Below are 22,879 nucleotides of genomic sequence, written 5' to 3' on the forward strand. Positions count from 1 at the left end.
GGATTCAAAGCATATAAATGCCATGTAGACATACATGTAAGCAAAACTAAAATATTAACAATATACTAAAATACACAGTATACTAAAATCATTATTATTATTATTATTATTACTATTAATAATAATAATGAATAAAGAGTTTGTTGGAAAGCTTGAGGAAGACAATTCATGTTTACAGATGACCTCCACACACATGTACTCACAACCTTACATAAATAATTGAAGACATATACACACATACACTCAAAAATAAGGTTTTAATATATTTGTGTCAGTATTTAGGCATTTTATCGTTTAGATGGCTCTTCACATTTCTAGGCTATTTTTCTACATAAGTATGAAAACACATTCATTTACTTCTCAAATATAAGTCTAGCTTCCATATATAGATCAAACGCATTAAGACTCAATCAAATTCAAGGATTTCTAAATTAAATATACAATGTTATTGTATTCAGATAGTTATTGAAAATACATAGCTTCAAACACTGTGAATAACTGTATCTGTGTATTTTATAAAAAGTATGTTACTCTATTCATATGGTTATTAAAAATACATAGTTTCAAGCACTGAATAATTGTGTTTTATAAAAATTGTGTTAGTCTTTTTCTTTTTGTATTTTTCCTCTATTTATTCTTGTGCTTGCTAAGTCAAGATCGCTCAGGCTTTATAATATTTTCATACTCCCTCAGACTTCTATGAATGACATCACACCAATACACTTCTATTCCATCTGTATCACACACTTGAAATTATAAATGCTAGCCCAAATCTCTCTTCTGAGCTGCAGAATACAAGCTCTGTCAACTACTGGCCTCTGTTCATTAGATTAGTATTTTAGAAATTTTTAAATGAACATCATCAACCTGATGTAAGTTATCCACACACATAGTCCCGTAACTCTTCCCAAGTACTGTTCAGTTGGTGACCTCTTCCTGCCCAGCTTTTCTAAGACAGCTATTCTGTCATGTATCTAGTGCAATCTCTCTGCTGAAGCCAAGTTGTGTGCTCTCTTAGAGAATCAGATTCAAACTCTGCTGTGGTTAACACTGTAGGGTCATTCCAGAGGTGGTATGTGGGAGGGTCAATCAATTTTATCTGATGAAAAATACCACTGATCAAAGATTCCTTCAACTTGATCTTTTGAGGGAAGTTGTCAGTTTCAGCCAGACAGTCCTTTATGAGTGGATGATGACAGGTGAGATATAAAAGATTCCTCTAACAAAACTTCTTGTAAAGCCAAGAAATATTTACTTTCCAAGGAAAGTAGAAAGACAGCTTTTGGGATTCAAAGGTGCGTATCAAGATAGGTTCTCAGTACATTCAGCTGAAGATCCTTAGGTACCCTGAATATCACAGGTGACAGAAAGATTGGCAATAAAAAGTAAAAAGAAGGATCTACTCACCTGTCCCTGGGAAACCTGGCTACCCAGGTGACACTGTGGGGATTTTATGTCTTCACTTTTGAATGTGTTCTGAGGCTTAAAAATAGGATTTCCTGAATCTAAAATGTCTGTTCCCTATAAACCATTATGTTTGTCAGAGTTTAACAGCCTCCCTCTGTGTGAAGGTATGGTAGAGGGAAAGCTCGCCACTGAACTTGATAGCTCATTTCAAGTTTGCTTCCTTTATGATGGCCTTGCCCTTTTGGAAGCACCTTCCCTGACAGCTCTGCAGGCCATCACACTCAAAAGTAATGCTGGGGATTTACAGTGTGCTTCATTCTGCCCAGCTCCAGGTATAGGAAGGCAAGCTGCAGGTAAACAGAACAAAGGGGATTTGGTAGGATCCTCAGACTTGGTTGTCTGTTTTTAAATTTAGAAGAAAGTTACAGAAAAGTGATCATTTCCTTTCATTTGATCAGTCCAAGTTCCTTCCCACATCATTTGTCTGTCATTTTATTTTGTTTCAAAACTCACAGTTCTTTTAATGATGTATCCCACTAAAAGATCTTTATTGCTTTTAATTAAAATTCAGATCTATAAATCATTTACTGATCAAAGATGATATTTACAAAATTCAATGTGTAATTTTGATCCTTGAATAGTAATCTCCCAATCACTTTATTCACTACCTAACATTTAAAAAATTCCACTATTAATTATCACCATCTTGCATCATCCTTCTTCAGCCCTAATACAAGAGCTACCAGTAAGAATAGTGTACAAGTATTTTAATAACTGTCTTAGAGATAGATGGGAAGAATATTTCATTTGCAGTTAAGCTATCCAAAGACCAGGTCACAGTAAGAACAGCTGAAGATTTTTCAATGTGGATGTCTGGTTTACATTCTTTTAATGACACTGATATCGTGAGGACCAGTTATTACATGAATTCCAGGATGTCATTTGATTTTTCATTTTAATGAAACTATGGTTCTCAATATATTTGTTTTCCAGGCTTTTTTGATGTAGAATTTGAATTCCACTGTCTTTGTTTCTTCTTCTTCTTCTTCTTCTTCTTCTTCTTCTTCTTCTTCTTCTTCTTCTTCTTCTTCTTCTTCTTGTTTTTAACAAGTTGTTTTTTTGAGGAATTTTCTCCTATTAACACTTCTAAACACTTGTCCGTGTTTTTCCATCTACCCATTCAGCTACACTCCTAACTGGGTGGGAAGGGAAAAACCTAAAATGTGATAGTTAATTAGTTCTGCATTCCTTCCAATGTTATTCCTAACTTAAAGTAGCGTAAAAAGTAATTTCTTGTCAGAATGCATTTTTTATTGAATTTCCTCTGTGCTTAAGTTCAGTGGCAGTGCCGGTTTTCAGTCTTGCTTCGATGTCTACTCACTGGTACAAATTGTTTATATCACATTTCAGGAAACCGTCAGTGGAGCTTTCTTGTTTCCATTGATTAGAGAGTCAAATCTTTGGTCCCAATCTTAAGTGCTAGGGCTGTACAAATAGATGTGAGCTTTCTTGGTAAATGAAACCTACATTTCTAGTATGGGGTGCAATCCTCATTTCATTCTTTTGGTTCAGTTTTAAAGAAGTGCAGGAAATTGTATTTCTAGAGGATAACCTTCCCAGGGCATTGATAATATATGGCTTTGAAATAAAGACCTCTATAGACTTCTCATAAACATCTGATTCTCCATAATTACTACCAGAGAAGAAAAATAAAAGACTTGTTTATGTAGTAGATTAAACAAATATCAAGAGCTTCTAAGGCCCATGTCCAGTTGTTTACCATTCCTCAACCACAGCATTCAGATCTATATCAATAGACCATTCCTGTGAAATAACATATCAAATCAAACTTGAGAGCCTACATTTTCTAAATACCTCAAGTCATTCTCCAAACCTGTTAGGAATAATACTATTAACTAATTGTGACTTTTTGGAAGATATGTTTTTCTGAGGTTGGCTGTTTTGTCCAATTTACCATTACCTGTTTGTATGACTGTGTAGAAAAGAAAAGTGACTATATATATATATATATAACTAAGGATTTGGATAATATTTTCTACTCTGATCATTTTAGAAAATTACACATAATATACAAAACAGAGTGTGTTTTGAGTTGTTATTGTCATCAATGTTTAAATTAATTAACCAGTAGGATATTTTAATAATTCTGTTATTTTTTTCAGGAGTCTGAGGAAATTTAAGTACTTCTCTAATGATAGTGGAAATTAGTATTAGGAAAGCAAGTAAAAATAAGAAAGATTCAATTGATTTGACTAAAACAACTTGCGCAGACCTAACCTGGAACTGCACAAAAGCCTCAGTTTCTGAAAGACTGGGTTTGTCCTCACTGCAGATGCTGAAATGATTCAAAAACTAAAATGTCTGTCTGAGAGATCCATATAGTACAAATGACAAAGCACATGGAGAAATAAAGCTCCCAAGCTGTAGAGGGGACAGGGTTGTGTAAAGTCGTTTGGGGAAGTTCTTCTCTAAGAGCTTAGCTGTGCAAAGTACCTGAATTTTTACAGGTGGAGAAATTAGGGAAGACCTGTCTCCCTGGAGGGTATTTATAGGTAATACATGAAGACATCACTAAGCATAGATAGCAAAAATGATACTGGAATGGAGAATTTGAATGCACTACAGCAGGTTCTATTCTATATGTGAGAATATGGGAAAATTTTCAGGCCACATCATCAATGCAATTTAAAAAAGTCATTTACACCAAAGCCCTGAACACCACCACCACCAACAGCAACAACAAATACTCCGTTCTGCTGATGAGTGTTTTTGACTCTCTGGCTTCCCCTCATCTGTCTGTCCTAATTCTAAATAAAACTCTCAAAATCTCTTGAACAACACATTATGCAGGACCTCAATGATTCCTTTAGATACCCAAGACTGCCATTATCATAAATTACTTTGTGGAAATTTAAGAACTAAGACAGTTTCATTACCCTCTTGGCTCAGCTTCACTAGGTTTATTCTCCATCGAATGAGGATTTTGAGCTATGTTTCCAGAAATTATCATTCAGCAAATCCACTATGGAAATTGGCAAAGTGCTTAAAACAAACAAAAAGCAGATCCCTTCTTCTTAATCATTTTTTTTTCTGTTTTGTTATTTCTTAATATCTGGAGCTGACTCACCAAAACTTAACAGTACACTAGTGTAGACAGAAATGATTTGAGGTATGCCTTAGAAAAATATTTTTTAAAATCTCTACTAGTAACTTTTTATCAAAATTTCCAATATATTAGTAGTATCTTGTGTATTCACATAGTCTGACATATTTTAACCACTGTATATAAATGCATGACAAAAATTTCTATTAATTTCCCATATTGATATGAACAACATCAAAATTAACAAAATTTGAATTTAAGTGAACACCAAATATCTCTAGTAAGTAAAATGTTATTCTTATTGACAACTTTCCATAATTTAGTTTATTTATACATAAAATACGTTACACATCAAAAATCTTCATCAACCTCAAATGTATAATTCAAATATTACATTAGAATAATGATTTCAGAACTACTTAGAATAATTTTGTAAAAAGAAAACTACTGCATGATGAATTTCTCAATGTTTAATAGATATTATTTATTACAGCCTTTGCACATCTATTGCAATCATGGGACTTATCTCCAGCCCAGACTCCATTATTTGATACCGTCTGCTTCCCTTTGGTGCAGCACTCATCAATTTGCGCTGCATCCATTGCATTTATCTCCATTTTGAAACCTCTGATGTTACGAGGGCTGAGTTCTTGGTGAGAGAGTTCTCACATTCATTATTTCCATGGCAATTTGCCTGCTTAGATGCTCTGATGTTCAGTTTGACATGAAATGGGTTTAATATGCTTTTCCATGTGTCTCACATATGTGGTGTTTCTTGTAGCAACTGTCTGCTTTGTAATAGGAATTGATCTCGACTCTGAAATTGATCTCATATTTCCCTAGAGTTCTTTATACTGGAGAACTGCAATTTGTTTCAACTTTATGAGCAATAAACAGATCTCTACTGTTTTTCCATACTGTAGAATGTAATTTGTATTTCTCTAATATTCATTTCCCAGAAAGGCCTCAGTTTAATGATAGTTTCTCACTTTCAGATAATATCCTCTAATCTCCAACTGAGATCTCAAGATCTCAAGCAAAATTGTAGCTAAGTAAGGTAGCTAAACAAGGGTTCACAGAAAATTATTAAAATGTGTTAATGACATCAACCACATATGAAATATTTTAAAGTATTTTAGAAACATACATTTTGAGAACACTATTTTTTGATGAGAATGGGTTCTGTGAGTCTCTTTCCTCTCACATAAAAGAAAGTTGGGGCTATGGGTTGTATTGAGCTCATGGAGATACTTTTGAATTTTGGTTCTAGGAAATATTGAGATATTAGTTAAAATTTAAAATCCACTGAAAATGAATTTTTAAAAACCAATAAAAAATAGACACTGCAATTGTCATTTGTGACCATGAAAAGACTAACTTTAGTCAAAGAAATTCCATGGAGAGAACGGAGGAGAAAATAAAGTAGTCTGTTAATCACTTCTAATGCAGTTTTATTTTCTGATTAACTCATGTCTCTTTCATTGTTTGTAACAATTGTTTTCCTTTAGTTTGATAATCAAATCCAAAACCAGTAAAACATACAATGTCTTTTGAGCACAATACATTTGTCCTCCTTCCATGGTCAGTTATGAAGATATACATGTTAACAAGACTTATGTTCACAACATGACAACATGCTTATATTTTCTGTGATAGAATACAAGCTTTTGTTTTAAAGGGGAAAAGATTCCCCTGAGTAAAAAGAAATCACTCACTCAATTCAAAGTGCTCCGTGGCCCCTTTTTCTTTTAAAATGAAAGCTGGAATATGCTTATGGATTCAAGATCTGGTCAAAAAATGGGTGACTTTTTGTTCTTATGAGTCTGTCACCCTTAACACTTTAGAGACATATGCAGAACTAGGTTCCAGGAAGCAAGTGGAATCATTAAACCACTGTCAAATTTTACACTTGAAGGACTTCTTTCCTGACATATTATAGAAATATACACAAGATGCTACATAAACTTAACCACAGTTAAACATTAATTACTTATGTTTCCCAGTAACTGCAAGTGTACAAACACTTCTCAAAATATTAATGCACAAATTTGTATCAGTTCATAAAGGTGTATAGTCACAATGCTCATTCTATATGTTGGTATGTAGATGCTTGTGCATGGATGAATGTTTATGTGACATGGATACATGCAAGTAGACAGCAGAGCTTAATTTCAGAATCTTCTTCAATTACTCTCCGTTTTATTTTCTGATACAAGGTCCCTCACTGAACCCCAAGCTCAGCAGATGGCTTAGCTGGCTAGGCAGCAAGCCCTGGGGGCCTTGTGTCTCTGACACTAAGGACATTGTCTCTGACACTGGTATTTAAAACAGCATGCGTTCTGTATGGTACCAGGAAAGCTGGTCCTCTGCAAAGAGAGCATCCAATTCAGTCCCAGCTCAGGCTTCTTTCAGTCATGTTTCTGAAGTGCATGCTGTCTTCAGTGATGAGGAATTATCTTCTATACAAGCTTCCAAAGGAGGGACATAGCCTAGTTATGATGCCTATAAACCACATTTATGATCAGCATGACACAATAACCCTACTGGTACAGTGTGGGAACAAATACCTTGGTGATAATCAACAGCCCTCTACTTGGACTTAAGACCTGCTCAACAAGAGGGAACTTACACTTGGTACTAGATGCTTATCTAAGTACTCAGTGCTAGTGAAGTCATTGTTTTGCTGAGAAAAATTTACAATCACTAATTCACTAAGCTAACTTAATCCCTAAGAATATTTTATTATTATTTGTCCTTATAACTACAAATAAGTGAATCCCTTACTACTCATCAAGGAAACGTTGCAACTGATGTAGACCACTACGGAAATCCAAAGCCAACATGCACAGTTTGTGGAGTTGAGTTCCAAGAGATACATAGACAAAATATCTCCATGCCAAAGGCCCAGGGAATATCACAGAAGAAGGAGCAGAAAGATTGTAAGAACCAGATTAAGGAATTTGCTACGAGGCTGTGTATCCTAGTAATATCAGAGGATACACCCACAAAGTCTCACCAAACATTTTGCTCATACATAAGTGGAACAAGGACAACACTAATGGCCATGTCAAAGTGAACTGAGGAGAGCCCATGAGGCTGCACCCTTATATACACAACAGCAGGCAGCTGAGAAAATCTGGGAGTAGGATAGGTTGTCTTTCCTAGGGAAATTACACCAATTTTTGGTCCGGTTCCGAACAGTCAGCCCTGAAAGCATTCATATAAGTAGAATTATACAGAATGAACAGGTAATATTTAGTGTTTTATATATATATATATATATATATATATATATATATGCATGTATATATACATATGTAATTTTATATATGTATATATATACACATATGTGTGTATATGTATGCATACAAATCATATATGAGTACATTTATAATTTGTGAAAAACAAGACTCTATGAATTCGAAGGAGAGTGAAGTGGCACATATCCATAGCAAATTGAAAGGTTTGAAGGGAAAGAAGGAAATGGAGCCATATTATATTTAAATTATAACCTCAAAAGTAAAATTAAAAATACATAAAGTAGAAAATAGTAGTAAAAGCACAGTTTGTCATTTCTGGATTCTTACATAATTACTGGGGATTGCAAGTGAGGTCCTTCTGCTTGGGAAGCAAGCACCTTACCAGTTGTGAAGAACAGAAGTATGAATTTTTTACTATCAACTATTATTTACTAATTTAATGATTGCCCAATTGTGTTAAATTCACTTCATTAAAGCAGTTAGTTTTTGATAGCCTCAATGTATTAAAACAAAACAAAAGGCAAAAACAGCCAATGATCAATAATTCCCTGATAATTAAAATAGCTGAATTAGCAGAATCTGCTCTTCCTCACCCAGCTAGGAAGGAAGGAAACAATGACAATGTGTTGCTATCAGGGGCTTTTCATAGTAGTGATCTTATTTTCAGTGTCACCTCTATTTGTATGAAAAACAAAATTATCTTTCCTCTGTGCATCAGTTTCATTCTTAGATAGGTTGGCTGAAATCTATGTTAGGGATTATCATATTCTGCATGGTTTTCTTGTTTTAACTTCACCCAGGACTGGATAATTCTGGCATGAATAGCAACAACCTATGGCATGACATAAGGCAGGATACATTTTTTTAACTTCTCAAGAATTTCAAATCACATGGTGTCTGTTTCTTGACTTTGAATGGAATTGGTAAAAACTATTTTCAGTGCATGCAGTACATCATGAATATTGAATAGAGCCACTGAAAACCGAATCATTGACAATACTTCATGGCAGCAGGGAACTTCCAGCGAGTGAAGAGTTGCCAAAATTTAGTGAGATCATTTTCTTGGCCAAAGCTCTGTTTAAGTGAGATTTCAAACCCTCTGATCCACAATATAATTCACAAATAATCTGAGTCAAGTTATGCACTTAATATACACAGGATTCAAGTACAGTGATGCTTGAGGAAAAACCTGGAAAGGAAGGATAATTTTTATAAATAAGATTTTTTTCTTTAATTTATAGACCTTTATGCTAAACTGTAAGATATCTGTGGCTAAGCATAAGGATAGTATTATGGAATTTTGTTCCATAAATATAGTTTATCAATCTTCTTCCTAGAGATATGAACACAAATATATATGCATATGTATGTGAATCTCTAACATATAAGTAAATCTCTGTAAAGAAGAACTACTGTAAGGAATTGGATCATGTGACTGTGAGTGTTGGCAAGTCCAAACCTGCAGGATTTCTACACATCAAAGAAATAATGTTCAAACTTCAGAATGAAGGCTGGCAAATTAGGCAAACTCTTTGACAAGAAGGCAAGTCTTACTTTATTTTAGCCATTGCCAAATTGAAAACCACCTACCCATATTAAGGACAGTAAGTTGTTTATTCCAGAGTCCACAAAAGTAAAATTTTAATCTCATCCAAAAATACTCTACTTTCCTGTTATTTTTAAAATTAATATCAAATTCAGGGACTGAATATTGCCATTGGAAACAAGATAAGGAGCAAGAGAAAACAATGTTAGAAAAGAACAAAATCACATATGCAGGGTCTATGGTGCTATGGTTAATTTTTTATAGCATAATGGTCTCCTTATTCAGTTCCTCATATGTCATGAACTTAGGTAGATGATAAAATCAGAATTTTATTTCTTATGTCTCTGGAGGCTAGGGAGGGCAAGACTGAGGTACCAGTAGAATCAATGAAAGAGAGCCCCCTTTTCTTGGTTATGGAGACATCTCTTCACTATGTCCCTTCTTGATGAACTAGACAAAGAAAAATACTGGCCACCTTTTAGAAATCCCCTTAATCCATTCATGATGACTTTCCACTCATATGCTAATTATTTCTCAAAGATTCCAGTTTCTACTCATAATTTTACAGATAATATTTCAATATATAAATGTGGGAAAGACACAGTCATTTACATCATGGCTTAAAAACTGTTAGCCTATAGACTGTCACTAATGACTCTAAAATACTGTACAGAAAGTTTAATGCAATAATGGCACAAAGCTTAAGGGAGTAACCAACCAACATCTGATTTGAATTAAGGCCAATTCCATGAGATGGAACCTATACTCAACTGTACTTTGGTGGCCAAGTATCTGAGACAAGATAGACCAGGAACCTAACAGAAAACCAAATACAAATGTTATGCTAATGGAGCATAGCAATAAAATGACTTCTGATAACATTCTGCTATATTCATAGATCAGTGACTTAGCCAGCAAGCATCAGAGAATCTTTCCCTTCAGGCAGATGAGAACAAAAATAGGTAGCCACAATATGCCTGGAATTATGCAGAGAATGAGAGATCATGAAATGTTCAGTCCTACAAGGAATGTCTCCATGAAATCACTCTTCTCAGGGCTCAGGAACCCTATAAAAGAAGAGGCAGAAAAAAAATGTAAGAGATACTGATTTGTAGGACACAAAGGAATCAAGGGTTTCTTCACACGACAGGGCTGGTGCACACATGAACTCCCAGAGTCTGAGGTGGTCTGCACAGGTACTTAAAGGTTTCCACTAGGTGGGGTGCTAAAGCTGGAAGAAGTGGACACACACCAGTCCCTAACCCAGAAGCTATCTCCAACTGGTAGCAACTTGCAAATGAACAATTAGTTTTCTTCAAGGGAGTTGCACTGGGGAAACAAACCAATCTTAGGGACAGTACCCAGGCCCAGCAGAACAAGACCAAAAGAAAATGAACTCAGCAGCATCTTTAGAGCTTCTTTATATCATAATATAATTCAGAACTTTTTTTTTCTTAATCTCACATGTCCTTCGATTATATATTATGGCTTCCAGTTTGGGATTTTCAAGGGATATTTGTGTGAACATGTGTGTCTCCATGCTATATGCGTGTCATGTACATTTCCTTTGGCTCTTTTTCTTGTTTGGTTGTTTTGTCACATTCAAATTTGTTTGATTTTATTTATCCTATTTTTATTTTATTATTATTCCCTAGATTCCTGTTTGTTTTCTAAGAAGTGGCAGACTGGGTATGGATTTCAATGGCAGGGAAGGAAGGGAAGAACTGAGAGGAATAAGAAGATGGGAAACCACAATCACAATATAGTGTATGAAAAAAAACTATTTTCAACATAAGAACAAGCAAAAGCTTAATGAATAAATTAACAATAAATAACTAAAAACAATAAAAATGCAGATCTGTTTAATATGGTTAACACCACTTTATTTAGAAAGCAGTGATTCAATTTTTAAATTATTCAAAGTATTTCTTTCTTATTTTTTCCCTTTTATTTACTCTTTTTTCCCATACAATACATCCCAACTGCAGCCTCTCCCTCCTCTGCTCCACCTGACTTTCATTTCAACTCCCCTCTCACCCAGATCCACTGCTCCTCCACTTTTCTTCAGAGAGTATTTTTCTTTATTTTTTATTTGCATTATATCCTTGAGAGTGGCAGTATTTTCTTGATGTCTATTCAAATTTATATATAAATAATGAACTAATAAAAATGATGATCATTAGGTTACTATGGAAATTTTTATATTGCCTGTGAGCAATTACACATATTTTAATTTTCTATCATTGTAAATTATTGGTGAATTATAGTATCTGTAGAGAGTACAGAAAACAATAAATTCTAGCAATTATGTGGAAATAAAATATCCTAACGTTATGTATTTATTCAAATGTATTAGATAAAGTTCTATTTTAAAAGAGTTGGAGGATTGGCAAAGCAAAACTAACCCCCCAAAAGTAATACTTCCAGCAATATTCTTTCATTTTATTTTTAGTATAAAATATTTTGTGACACATATTAATATTGCAATTGAATATATGATACCACAAAAGCCTATTTTGATATATACTTGAGTGCTCAGACTGAAATAATAACTACTAAAACTGAAAAAGCCCAAAAATCATTTTTTTCACTTAACTTCTTGTGTACTCTACTGAGTACTCTTTTGCTAGAATTACAAACCTATGCACATTAATTATAATTTCCTTATTTAATTAGATCAAATTGTGTAATACATTTCAACAGAGCAGAGTTCTTTTTTTTTAAATTTCCTTAGTATATTTAATAAACCACTAGCAACAGTAGCAAAACAGTCACTGTTGTAAAATTCTCTGATAATGAAAATATCAGACCTAAATCTAGATTACATATGATTCCTAATAAAATATATTGGGGCTCTTAATAACATATTTATAAAATATCCATCTAGCCAGAAAATATTTGAAAGGAAAGGAAGTATAATTCACAACCCCATTAAAACAGAATACTTTGCAAATATTAGAAACACTTTAAAATGTGTCTGTTTTTACATATTCTATAATTTACTTCATTAAAAGGTGAACTGCAAGTGCACTGAAGATTTTATGAAACTCTCAGTAACTGATAGACCAATTAAATTAATTAATTAGTTTTTTAATTTATTTGAAAGTGATGAGGTGTGTACACAACTGTCAAACACCTTGACCTAGTTCACATTTTAGCCACCCAGCAGTCCAGACTTCATATCCTATCCAAATGCAAATAGAGAATTTCATTAATATAGAACACAGCCTGGGCCACAGAATACACCTCAAAATGATTGTAATGATAGTACTAACAGGATATTTGGAAGAAACACATCGTCAGTTCCAAAATGAATAACTGGGAGCTTAAAAATATCACAAGGGGAGTTTTACTCTTAATTATTAATTTGATATGAAACAGTTTGTGGTTTCAGGTGGTGTAGTGTTGGAAGACATGGATATAGCTTTAAAAATGCTTGTGTTAGAAAATGCACATATGCATATGTGTGTGCATACACACACACACAGAGTTAAATCAGAAATTTAAGCTCCTCCCTAACAAAGCTGAAAACAAAAGAAATTAACAATAAACCAGAGTAGAAGAACCCTCTTCCCTAAGAACTAGACCTCACAGCACAGGAGGGTGATATGCAAGCTGCCAAGCATCAAGACAATCAATTTTCTGAGCCAGCTGTAAAGACTGTGAGCCAGAACCATGACCACAATAATAAGATGGCGCAATAGTGACACTTTGAGACCTTATGGATAACCAACAGCAATACTGTTGGACAACCCTACAATCAATGGTTTGGAATAAAGACGCAGCAGAGTTCATGAGAGTAGCATTTTGACGTCTTCACAGTTCCCGTTGCTCCTCCCACAAAATCATATGTGGTGGCTAACACCTCTTATAGATTCATGGACTCATTCATGAATATTATCACTTCCTATATCTTCTGCTTCTGTCAATGACAAGGACTCTAAGGGATGCCCATGTCCTAGCACTCATTGGTCTATTCTAGGAAGGAACACAAAACCAGTTTTTGTAAAAGAATAACAGTCTACTTTCTTTCTGTTTCTGTGAGAGTTGTGCCAGGCCTGTCCTTAGCTATTGCTTATTAATTTGCCCCATTTTCACTTATTTCTCTTATACCTATTTTCCTACATATTGAACATTTATAAGTTCAGTGCCTTCACCCCCATCTACACACAGAGACCTTCATTGCTAATCCTTAGCCCTCTACCTTCAATAGGAAAAAAGTCCATGCAGAATATTCTACATTTTTCAAACTCTTAGTCATAGGCCCCAATGATAGTAATAAGTAGCTTAGTGATAAGGAAATAAAATCTCAGTAAACTGATTCGTTTACAAAGTATAATATGCGCCTCTCTTATTTTCTCATACTAAAGCTAAAGCTTCTAATTATTCAAATTTGTATTGTATGTGATGCTTTTAGCATATTAGTGCATAAAACAAGTGTTCATTACCTGTGGTTCACATGTTTATACATGTTCAAAATATATATGTTCACAATGTTTATTTCCTAATGTATCAGTGTGTGTGTGTGTGTGTGTGTGTGTGTGTGTGTGTGTGTGTGTGTGTGTCTAGTGGGTAAACATTGTAAGCATACATACAAACTGAGTAATTTGCAATTATGTTACATGGGCCTGAACAGACTTTTCATTTCACCAGTGTTAAATTAAATAAAACTTTCTAGCTTGTTTAATTTTTCTACCTCTCTTCTGCAGTATTCCCTGACCCATAGATGCAGAAGTTGTGATATAGATGAATATATTGTGGCTGTGTTCCCCATGATCGTTTAATCTCTGAATTGTGTTCAGTTTTTTAATGGCTTCTATTGGCATGAAGAAAGGTTTTTTGTTTTGTTCTGTTTGTTTTGTTTGCTTATTTGTTTTTATGAAGGAGATCACCTACTCCCTACTCTTACCTATGGATATATGGAGAAGACCTAAAATGTAGTAAGGAACAATGACATTCTAGCAAAGTGATAATAGAAGATTCTTCCCTTAGGTCCATGACCTCCCTTGTCTTAGGAAGATATCTAGGTTTCCAGACCTGGGTTTGATTTCCTTCCCGCTGAGTGGACCTTCAGTCCAATTAGACAGCTGTTTGTTGCTACTGACATGCTACTTATTGTACCTTTATGTCATTTTTGCTGTTCTAGTAATTGCTGTGGTTCATACCTGTTTCAGCTGCATAGGGTTGTTTAATTGATTTGGCCACTTTTCTGGAACCATGGAAGCTAGATCTCAAGAAAGGCTAGGTCAACATAATCTCTTTTGTCAAATATTTAATGCAATCCCAAGATTGGTCATAGCAGTGAGAGGACCCAGGATTGTCTACTTTGCTTATTGCCATTCATCTCTCCTGAAGCCCTGTATGTGAAATAAAAATAACAAAATTAGAAGAAAGACCTTCTTAGTTACATGTTGCTCAGTTTAACACTAGAGCAGAGATTCAGCCTTAGAAAGTTTCTTACTTAGCTTATGTCAGAGAACAAATGCTCAGCTTCTGCTCATCCACAATGTAAATATTCACAAATTTCTATAATAGGCATAATGCCATATTGTTAATCTAAAGAAGTACATTTATCTTCATAATCACAGAAATTCACCAAAGCAAATAAAAGTGGAAGGTTCAAGAAACCCCTGATTCATCTGATCTACTGATACATGAATTGAAAAAATAATTATTAAAAAAAAAACCTTGGGGACAAGGAAGCTTATCTCTTTAATTTATAGACTTACTTAACCTGTTGAGCTCTAGCCATTCACAACAGCAACAATCCTTTATAACATTCATGTGGGCAAATAAAGAAAGATAATGAAGAGATGGGATAAACGGTCTTCTAAGCAAAAGGCGGGCTGAAAACATCCTCAAAACCTCAGCCCTCAGTCCCATCACTCACACATTCTGCAAATATTTATGTTGCAGATGCTTTTTCAAGATGCAGGAACACTTCAGTGGAGAGATAAGTGTGTGCTATTTCTTTGTGCAGCTGTAGGAAAAAAACCGACATTATTATATAAATATTAAGTAACTTCAGAGAGTTGCTGTTAAAATAAAAAAGGAAACAATATCATTCAATACAGTTTTTTACAGTGGGAGAACAAAGGATTTAAAGTTAAATAAAAGCTCAATTTCTTCAGTGATACAAAACCACTAGATGTGCTGTTACATAATTAATCTTCGAGCCTTTCCCGTATAGTCCCCTATAAAACAGAGTGATAAAGATTATATTGATGTGTAATTCTTGCAGGAGATGCAGAAAATATAAATGGCAATGAATACATTCATGTTTTGCGCAAGCGCTGTGCTAAATGTCTTACCTGGCACTCTGATTTTAACCCTCATAACATTCCTAGAATGTACTCACTACTCCATTGCCTGTCTTAATGATAGACAAAAGCAGGAAAGAAACTGGGGTGGCGACATGGCTCAGCAACTAAGATCAAGTCCTCTTCTTCCAAAGAACCTGAGTTCTGTTCTGAGGATCTATGAGGTTCAGAGCATCTTGAAACCCTACCACCATAGGACCACGTGTAGGGATTCAAACCACACTCAGACATATAAAATTTATGCACAAAATTAAAACTAAATAAAAAATTAAAAATCCAGAGAAGTGTCAAATACAAACAAACAAACAAACGAACAAACCTCCAGATCATTTATTTCTTGTGTGTCAGGAACTAAACCAAGATTCCCAGCAGCCAACAGCTCACAGACACTTGTGACACCAGCAGCAAGGGATCCATTGTTTTCTTCTAACCTCAAAGGGCATTTGGACAAGCATGTACTTACACACAGAGACAAATGAAATGAATATATTGAAAAATACAGCAGCTGATAAATAATGTGGCAATTGTATTTATCTAAGGTCATAGACATTCAGTGGCGATCCGTAGGTCTCCAGATAAAATTATGACCTCTTTGTTTCTCTTAACTAAGATTTCCTTACCTAGCAAAGTTGAGATTGAGTCTTTAAATATGTAAAGACATTTTTTCTTTGTACATAAAACTTTCTGAGAGAAGAAATATGTTAAATAAAATCAATAAATTTCAAGATTGATTGTTCTTGTTGTTATTGCTTTCTATTTTAAGATCTTTTTCTTTGTACATTCTGAAGAGTTGAGATACAGAGAGGAAAGATATTTGGAGATAGAAAAAAAATCAATGTTTCATAAAACTGGCATAAGATTTGTCCAGATCCCAGGAGTATAGAGCACAGTGTGGAGATACAGAAGTCATATGAAGGATTCACTTATTATCAAGAGGACTTATCTTTGCTGTTGGGGACCAGCATGGATGTAAATTCAATAGTACTGTCAAAAGCAGCATTATGAAACTAAATACACAAAGCATGCAGAAAAGGTTGAGACAACTGATATGATGTTTCCCATTTTTATACAAATATTCAGTTTCATCGTTTTGTTGCCAGGTTAATATTTTCAGGGGAATGGTAGGTATGGACTAATGTGAATAAATTAAGGAAACATAAAGAAACATCATGGTTGGCAAACCTTCTGACATAATCTAAGCAACTCACACTCACGGCAAGAAAATGAATGGAAGCCACTTGAAGTACAGAAGAAAGATTGAGAATGTCAAGGGGAAGGGAATAAGGTGAAAATTATACAGAGTGGGGAGTTATTAGGAATAACACAATGTGAACTTGAATAGATTGTGAGGGGCTTTATATTCCTGATGAAATAGACTCAACTCTAGTTGCATTATCTGGAGCCTTTGCCTGAGATAAAGACATTATCTCCAAAGAGAGATGATACAGACAGCATGTACAATAATACAACACTTTTTGTCTTTCCCCCAACCTTCAGTCAATTCTGGATGGAGCCCAGCCCAGGCAGAAGAATACAGAAACTTGCTTTTATAAGCAGCACCCCCATTAAAGAACAAAGTACCACGGAGATTTAAAATGAACAGATTAAGCATGCCTGTCACTCATGCTGGCTGTGTGGTGGCTAATGCAGGCGGCTCTGCTCTATTTGAGCCAAGTCTCTTGAGAACAATTTTAAAAGTGTGACTTAAATGGAGTCACTGTAAATGAGTCTGCACAGGGCAGGCACTGAATATGTCATGTGAGAAACAGGCTGTTTGTGACAGAAAATAGATGACAACCTGAAGCCACAGGGAGTGTTGCATTCTTAAAAAGAAAACTACTCAGGATTCAAATAATTTAATATTATTATGAACATGACCTTAGAAGTGACAGCAACCCACTGCTAAATCATAGATGTTTATAAAGCTGTGTCTTCACATGTATTTAATGTGCATGTAATGCACACATGTACAAACACACACATATAAAAGAAAGCTGAAAAAGTTGTTTGATACAAAGTAAGTCAGTAAACCTTTCTGTACTGGATTTTCAAGCAATCTTTATGTATGGAAAAATTGAACTTTAGAATGTATGTATGCCCTATTTACCTCTTGGATTGTAATTATCATAAAATCAAATGTTCAGATAGATCAAATGTCCCCTACCAGCACTAGCTTGACGTTTGTAACCATTTACAAGACATTTTTGCTTTTTTTAAACCTTACTATACATTCCAATAATTGTAGCAATGTATAATTTCTGTGTTAATTAGAGGACTCAAGGAGAAACGATGTACAGGAATAGACAGCAGACACCAAATCACAATAGGCACACATCAAAGACTACATCATATCCATTTAGTCTTACCTGTTGTCATTTATTTAACTAAAATTAAAAAAAAAAACATTTTGTAATCTCAATCTTTGTCAAAAGAGAAACTTGTAAGATATGAAGATGTTTAAATGATTTTGAGGTGATTTGCTAAAAATAATAGTCTTAGAATCAAATGAGATATTCTATTGAAACATAATTTAACGTTCATTCACTCAATAAATCACTTAATTTCAGCACACTTAACCTAAACCCTTCATATATGCAGGAGTATTTTTAAATATATTACACATATTCCATAGCCTCAAATGCCAATGATTTCGACTACTTCCTAAATTCAAGCCTTAGACACAAATCACAGTGAGTGAGGTAGGTTGTGAAATCTGTCACCCCTTTTATTGCTAGGCTTGACTCAAATGATCCATCCACTGAGTGGATATTGCCCTCCTATATCACAACACAACAGGCTTCTCTCCTAAAGATGTAGGATCAAGACTGATGATATTAATGATTGGATCAGAAAAAGGAAGTGAAGATTTTCCATCAATAGCTTGCAGGAAGAAGCTGACCTATGCCAGAATCTCCAAATACTTATGAAGGACAATCCGTGAGAGAAAATGAAGTTTAGCTTTAAAGGACAGAGATCAGACACGGTGGCAGGTATCCAAACAAATGTACCCCTATGGCTTGAGTTGAAATATCAAAAATATAGTCCAGAAATATTTCATGCACTAAAATCACCAATTCATGATGAATATTATACTTGACTATATTTTTTGTTAAAAGCAAACTCTCACAAAACCCTGTTACATTGCTGGTACAATTTCAAGAAGTCAGAAAAAGAAAACAATTTGAATATGTAGCCTCGGAGGAGAAAGCTTAATGTAGTGTTCTGAAACTATAAATTTGTAATATGATTTGGATAAGTGGCACATTTTACAAAATGTTACAGGTTACCCTTTCCAAGGACTCTAGAAGTTATGTTGTCTAATTGGAAGGCATTTTGATTCTATTATTATCCATTCCGGCCTGGATTCAGAAAGAATACCATTATACATTTTAGTAAGCATTCACATCCATTAGCCTTGACCTGCTCTGTCAGACTTCTCTAATTTATTAATTGATCAAACATGTGTTCCACATCTTCAGAGTTTTATATTTTCAGAAAAACAGGAATTGATGTATAGTTCTATACTATATGGTATTTTCCAGCATTTGATAATCTCTAGGCTCAATCCCTATTATAGAAAATATAGAAAAAAGGAAAATAAGTATGCTCTATAACTAAAACTAGTTTTTAACCAAGATACCACTTTTAGCATTATTTATAGTCACTAAAAATGATTTACATATCATCGTTTACAATGAATTTTGCATGAATGGCAGTGAAGTTGGTGGAAAGAACTGAGACTCCACAGTAGAAACCATCATATCAGCAATGCATCTGATTGGTTCAGCATCTCTTTCATGATATATAACACTTCTGGATTCAATTTTGTTTTTTTTTAAAGTATGACTTTATACCATTTCTGAGGACACAGATTCAGTTTCTAGCACTCAAATGGTGGTTTACAACCATAAGTAACTATACTTTCAGGGGATCTGGTGTTTTATTATGACCTCCTCAGACATCAGACATGCCCTTGGCACACACACATATTCAACCAAGGAAATATTCATAAGCATAAAATAAAAATGAAATATTTTTAATATTATAGATAATATTTCTATCCCATTGGATTCTTGCAACTATTATAAACAACACAACAAATGACTTCCTTGTGTATGTCACATAACAGGTGTTCAAGTCATGGTGCATTGATGATAGAATTAGTAAAAGTTGATGTCTGCCTACATTGCATGCATTTTTGATTTATGTTCCAGACTGGAAACCCCCAAGTCCTGATTGAGTTAAAGCTGTGTTCCAAGTATATTATCATCTAAGTCTATATTTGAAATATTAGTGCGCATTAACATAGCTGGATGACCATATAAAAATGAATGAATTTCAAGGAAAGATAACCTTTTCTTGATCTTGAAGATGGATGGCACACAATATTTGATAACTGGTAACAGACATGTATGCAGATGTCTTGACTCACAGTGCTTTTGTTAACATGTTATTGCCTATGCTCCTGTATCATTTGGGATTGAAAATCATTTAAAAATATTAGTATTTCTGTGAGGCAGGCAGAAGTGCTGCACGTTTCTGATAAGGTAGAGCATGTTCTATGCTGCTTTTGTAATGATTAGGTATCCTGTGAAAATAGCCAAAAAAGATGGGGCTTGAGGCCAGCAACAGCCAGCAGATTCTAGAGCCTATCAGAAAACACCAACTTAACCATGAGCACTGAGGTAGACCTTTCCCCAGGATGGGGTGGAGAGTGTATAAGGCTTACCTGCTGTGGGATGTTCTCTATGCTATGAATGTATTGCTATAATTGATTGATAAATAAAACACTGACTGGCCAGTAGCCAGGCAGGAAGTATAGGTGGGACTAGCAAAGAGTAGAATTGAGGGAACAGGAAGGTGGAGTCTAAGAGACACTAGCCTGCCATCCAGGGAGCGGCATGTAAAGGCAGCAGATAAAGCCACAGAGCACGTGGTGACACATAGATTAACAGGAATGGGTTAATTTAAGATAGAAGAACTAAATAACAAGAAGCCTGCCATGGACATACAGTTTGTAAGCAATATAAGTCTCTGTGTATTTGCTTGGTTGAGTCTGAGTGGCTGCGGGACTGGCAGGTGAAAGAAATTTGTCCTGACCATGGGCCAGGCACCACTGGAGAAATCTTCAGCTACACTTACCCTTTCCTAAAAATATATGAGCTTGCTTGCAACCTCCCAGAGTTTGTGTCATTGCCTCCATGACTCCTCACCCTCTGCCCCAGTACCTAGAGACCTCATCAGGCAAACAGCAACATTTTTGTAAAGTAAATTTCTTCAATGCCAACAGAGATTTCTTTAAAAATTTAATGTTCATTTTTTTTTTTTTAGAATTTCACAGAATGTGAGTTTGAAAATGGTGAGAATCTTTTTAGAAAGGTTCTTAGAAGCAAATGTGAAGGTTTCTTAATCAGACCACAGCTGTATCTACCATGTACACAACAGATGCTGTCAATATCAAGGTTTGTTTGATGTGATTGTTCAGGGTTCACAAAGAGTCAGACAACTTATTACTTAAAGAATAGCAGCACAAATCACACATCCCAGTCCTTCATCCACACATCAGAAAACACAACTCTGAAACATGGCAGATAACCTCAGAGTGAGATACTGAAGACCCTGCATGATACTGTTGAAAAGTAAGGTCTAAACTCTAGCTAAATTGTTACATTTTCTAAAGCTTTACTGTAAAAGAGCAGATCTATGGGCTCTAAACGCTATAAAAAAAGCAACCCACTAGCTCTTTAGGGAAACTAGACTGGCCAGATGGTATGATAAGATCTTGAAACGTCTTCTCATATATCTCCAATCCTCTCCATGTATGAGAAGATTGTAATGATGTCTTCAATACTCAGCTTAGTTGTGTGTCATGCAGGTTCATGTGTGCCAGGAGAACAGTAGAACTTTGTCCACAAAGGGAATAGATTAACAAAGAAGAATCAGAAAAGAATCAAAACATGTCCAACAAAGAAAACTAGCAAACATTCTAACTAATATGGAAGGAGAAAAATAAATACCAAATTCCCAGTAAATTATCCAACAAATTGTTAGGAGACAGCAAACAGATGTCCATAAGAATCATAAATGGAAATGATCTCAATTCTCCAACAGTAAGACTGACTGAATGTACTAAAAAAAAGCACTATCTGTAATCTCCAAGAAACACACATGGGAGCAAATACCCTTCCCAAAAATTAGTATCAAAGGATGGAAATCAGACTACCAAACAATGTATTTAAAAAATAATATTCAGGCGGGCGGTGCAAAGCTACACAGAGAAACCCTGTCTCGAAAAACCAAAAAAAAAAAAAAAAAAAAAAAATTCATACCTATTCTTATAATTGATAAAGTAGACTTCAAAACAAAACTAGTTAGAGAGATGAGGAGCTGTAGTATATATTATTAAAGGAATAATCCCTCAAAGAAATATAAAATTATAAATATTCATCCACCGGTTATTAGAGTTCACAATCACATTAAAATATAAATAAAAGGCAATGAAGGTAATGCTGACCTTGACACAATAATAGTGGAAGATTTGATACACTGCTATAATATTTAAATATGTTTTCCACACTAAAGATAAGCAAGGAAACATTGGAGTTACAGGAATTAGCAAATATATACAGAGTATTTCACCCAACAGATAAAAGAATATACATTCAAAGTGCAAGTGAAATCTTCTCCAAAATGGACAATATACTAAAACGACTAATGACATCATATCATTACAAATTATGAGATAATTCTTTGTATCATATTACACTGTAGTGTCATTAAAAAAAATCAACATAGGAACTTGTAAAAACTGCAAAAATGCCTGGTAACTTTTTTTTTTTTTTACATAAGGAATGTTTTGCATTTTGTGTGTCATCTTTTCACAGTAGTCATGCCAATGTTCTCTATGTTGTTCACATTTAATAGATATCCCGGGGAAGGGACTACTGAATAGTAAACTTTTGAATTAACAGTGGGTCACAAAAGAAATCAGAGATGGAATAGAAATTGAAGCATTCCTAGATTCAAATGCAAATGAGAATACAACGTGGCAGACTCTGGGGCACAGCCAAAGGAATTCCGAGAGGAAATATTATAACTGTAGAGATCATATTAAAGACTAAACGGACTTCATATAAGCAGCTTAATGGTGAATTTCATGCCTCTAGACAAACTAAAAGCCAATCCCAAACACTATAGTTTACAAGAAATAATAAAAATTATG

The 22,879-nt window shown here is 34.6% G+C and overlaps 1 non-coding gene across 1 annotated transcript; it reads right to left on the reverse strand.

The window, feature by feature from the left end:
* Window positions 1-22,497: 22,497 nt before the first annotated feature.
* Window positions 22,498-22,599, reverse strand: LOC131924725 (U6 spliceosomal RNA). Its single transcript, XR_009383022.1, has one exon. It is a non-coding gene; the product is annotated as a U6 spliceosomal RNA (small nuclear RNA).
* Window positions 22,600-22,879: the final 280 nt, after the last annotated feature.

Source organism: Peromyscus eremicus, chromosome 14, assembly GCF_949786415.1.
Source record: "Peromyscus eremicus chromosome 14, PerEre_H2_v1, whole genome shotgun sequence".
NCBI lineage: Eukaryota > Metazoa > Chordata > Mammalia > Rodentia > Cricetidae > Peromyscus > Peromyscus eremicus.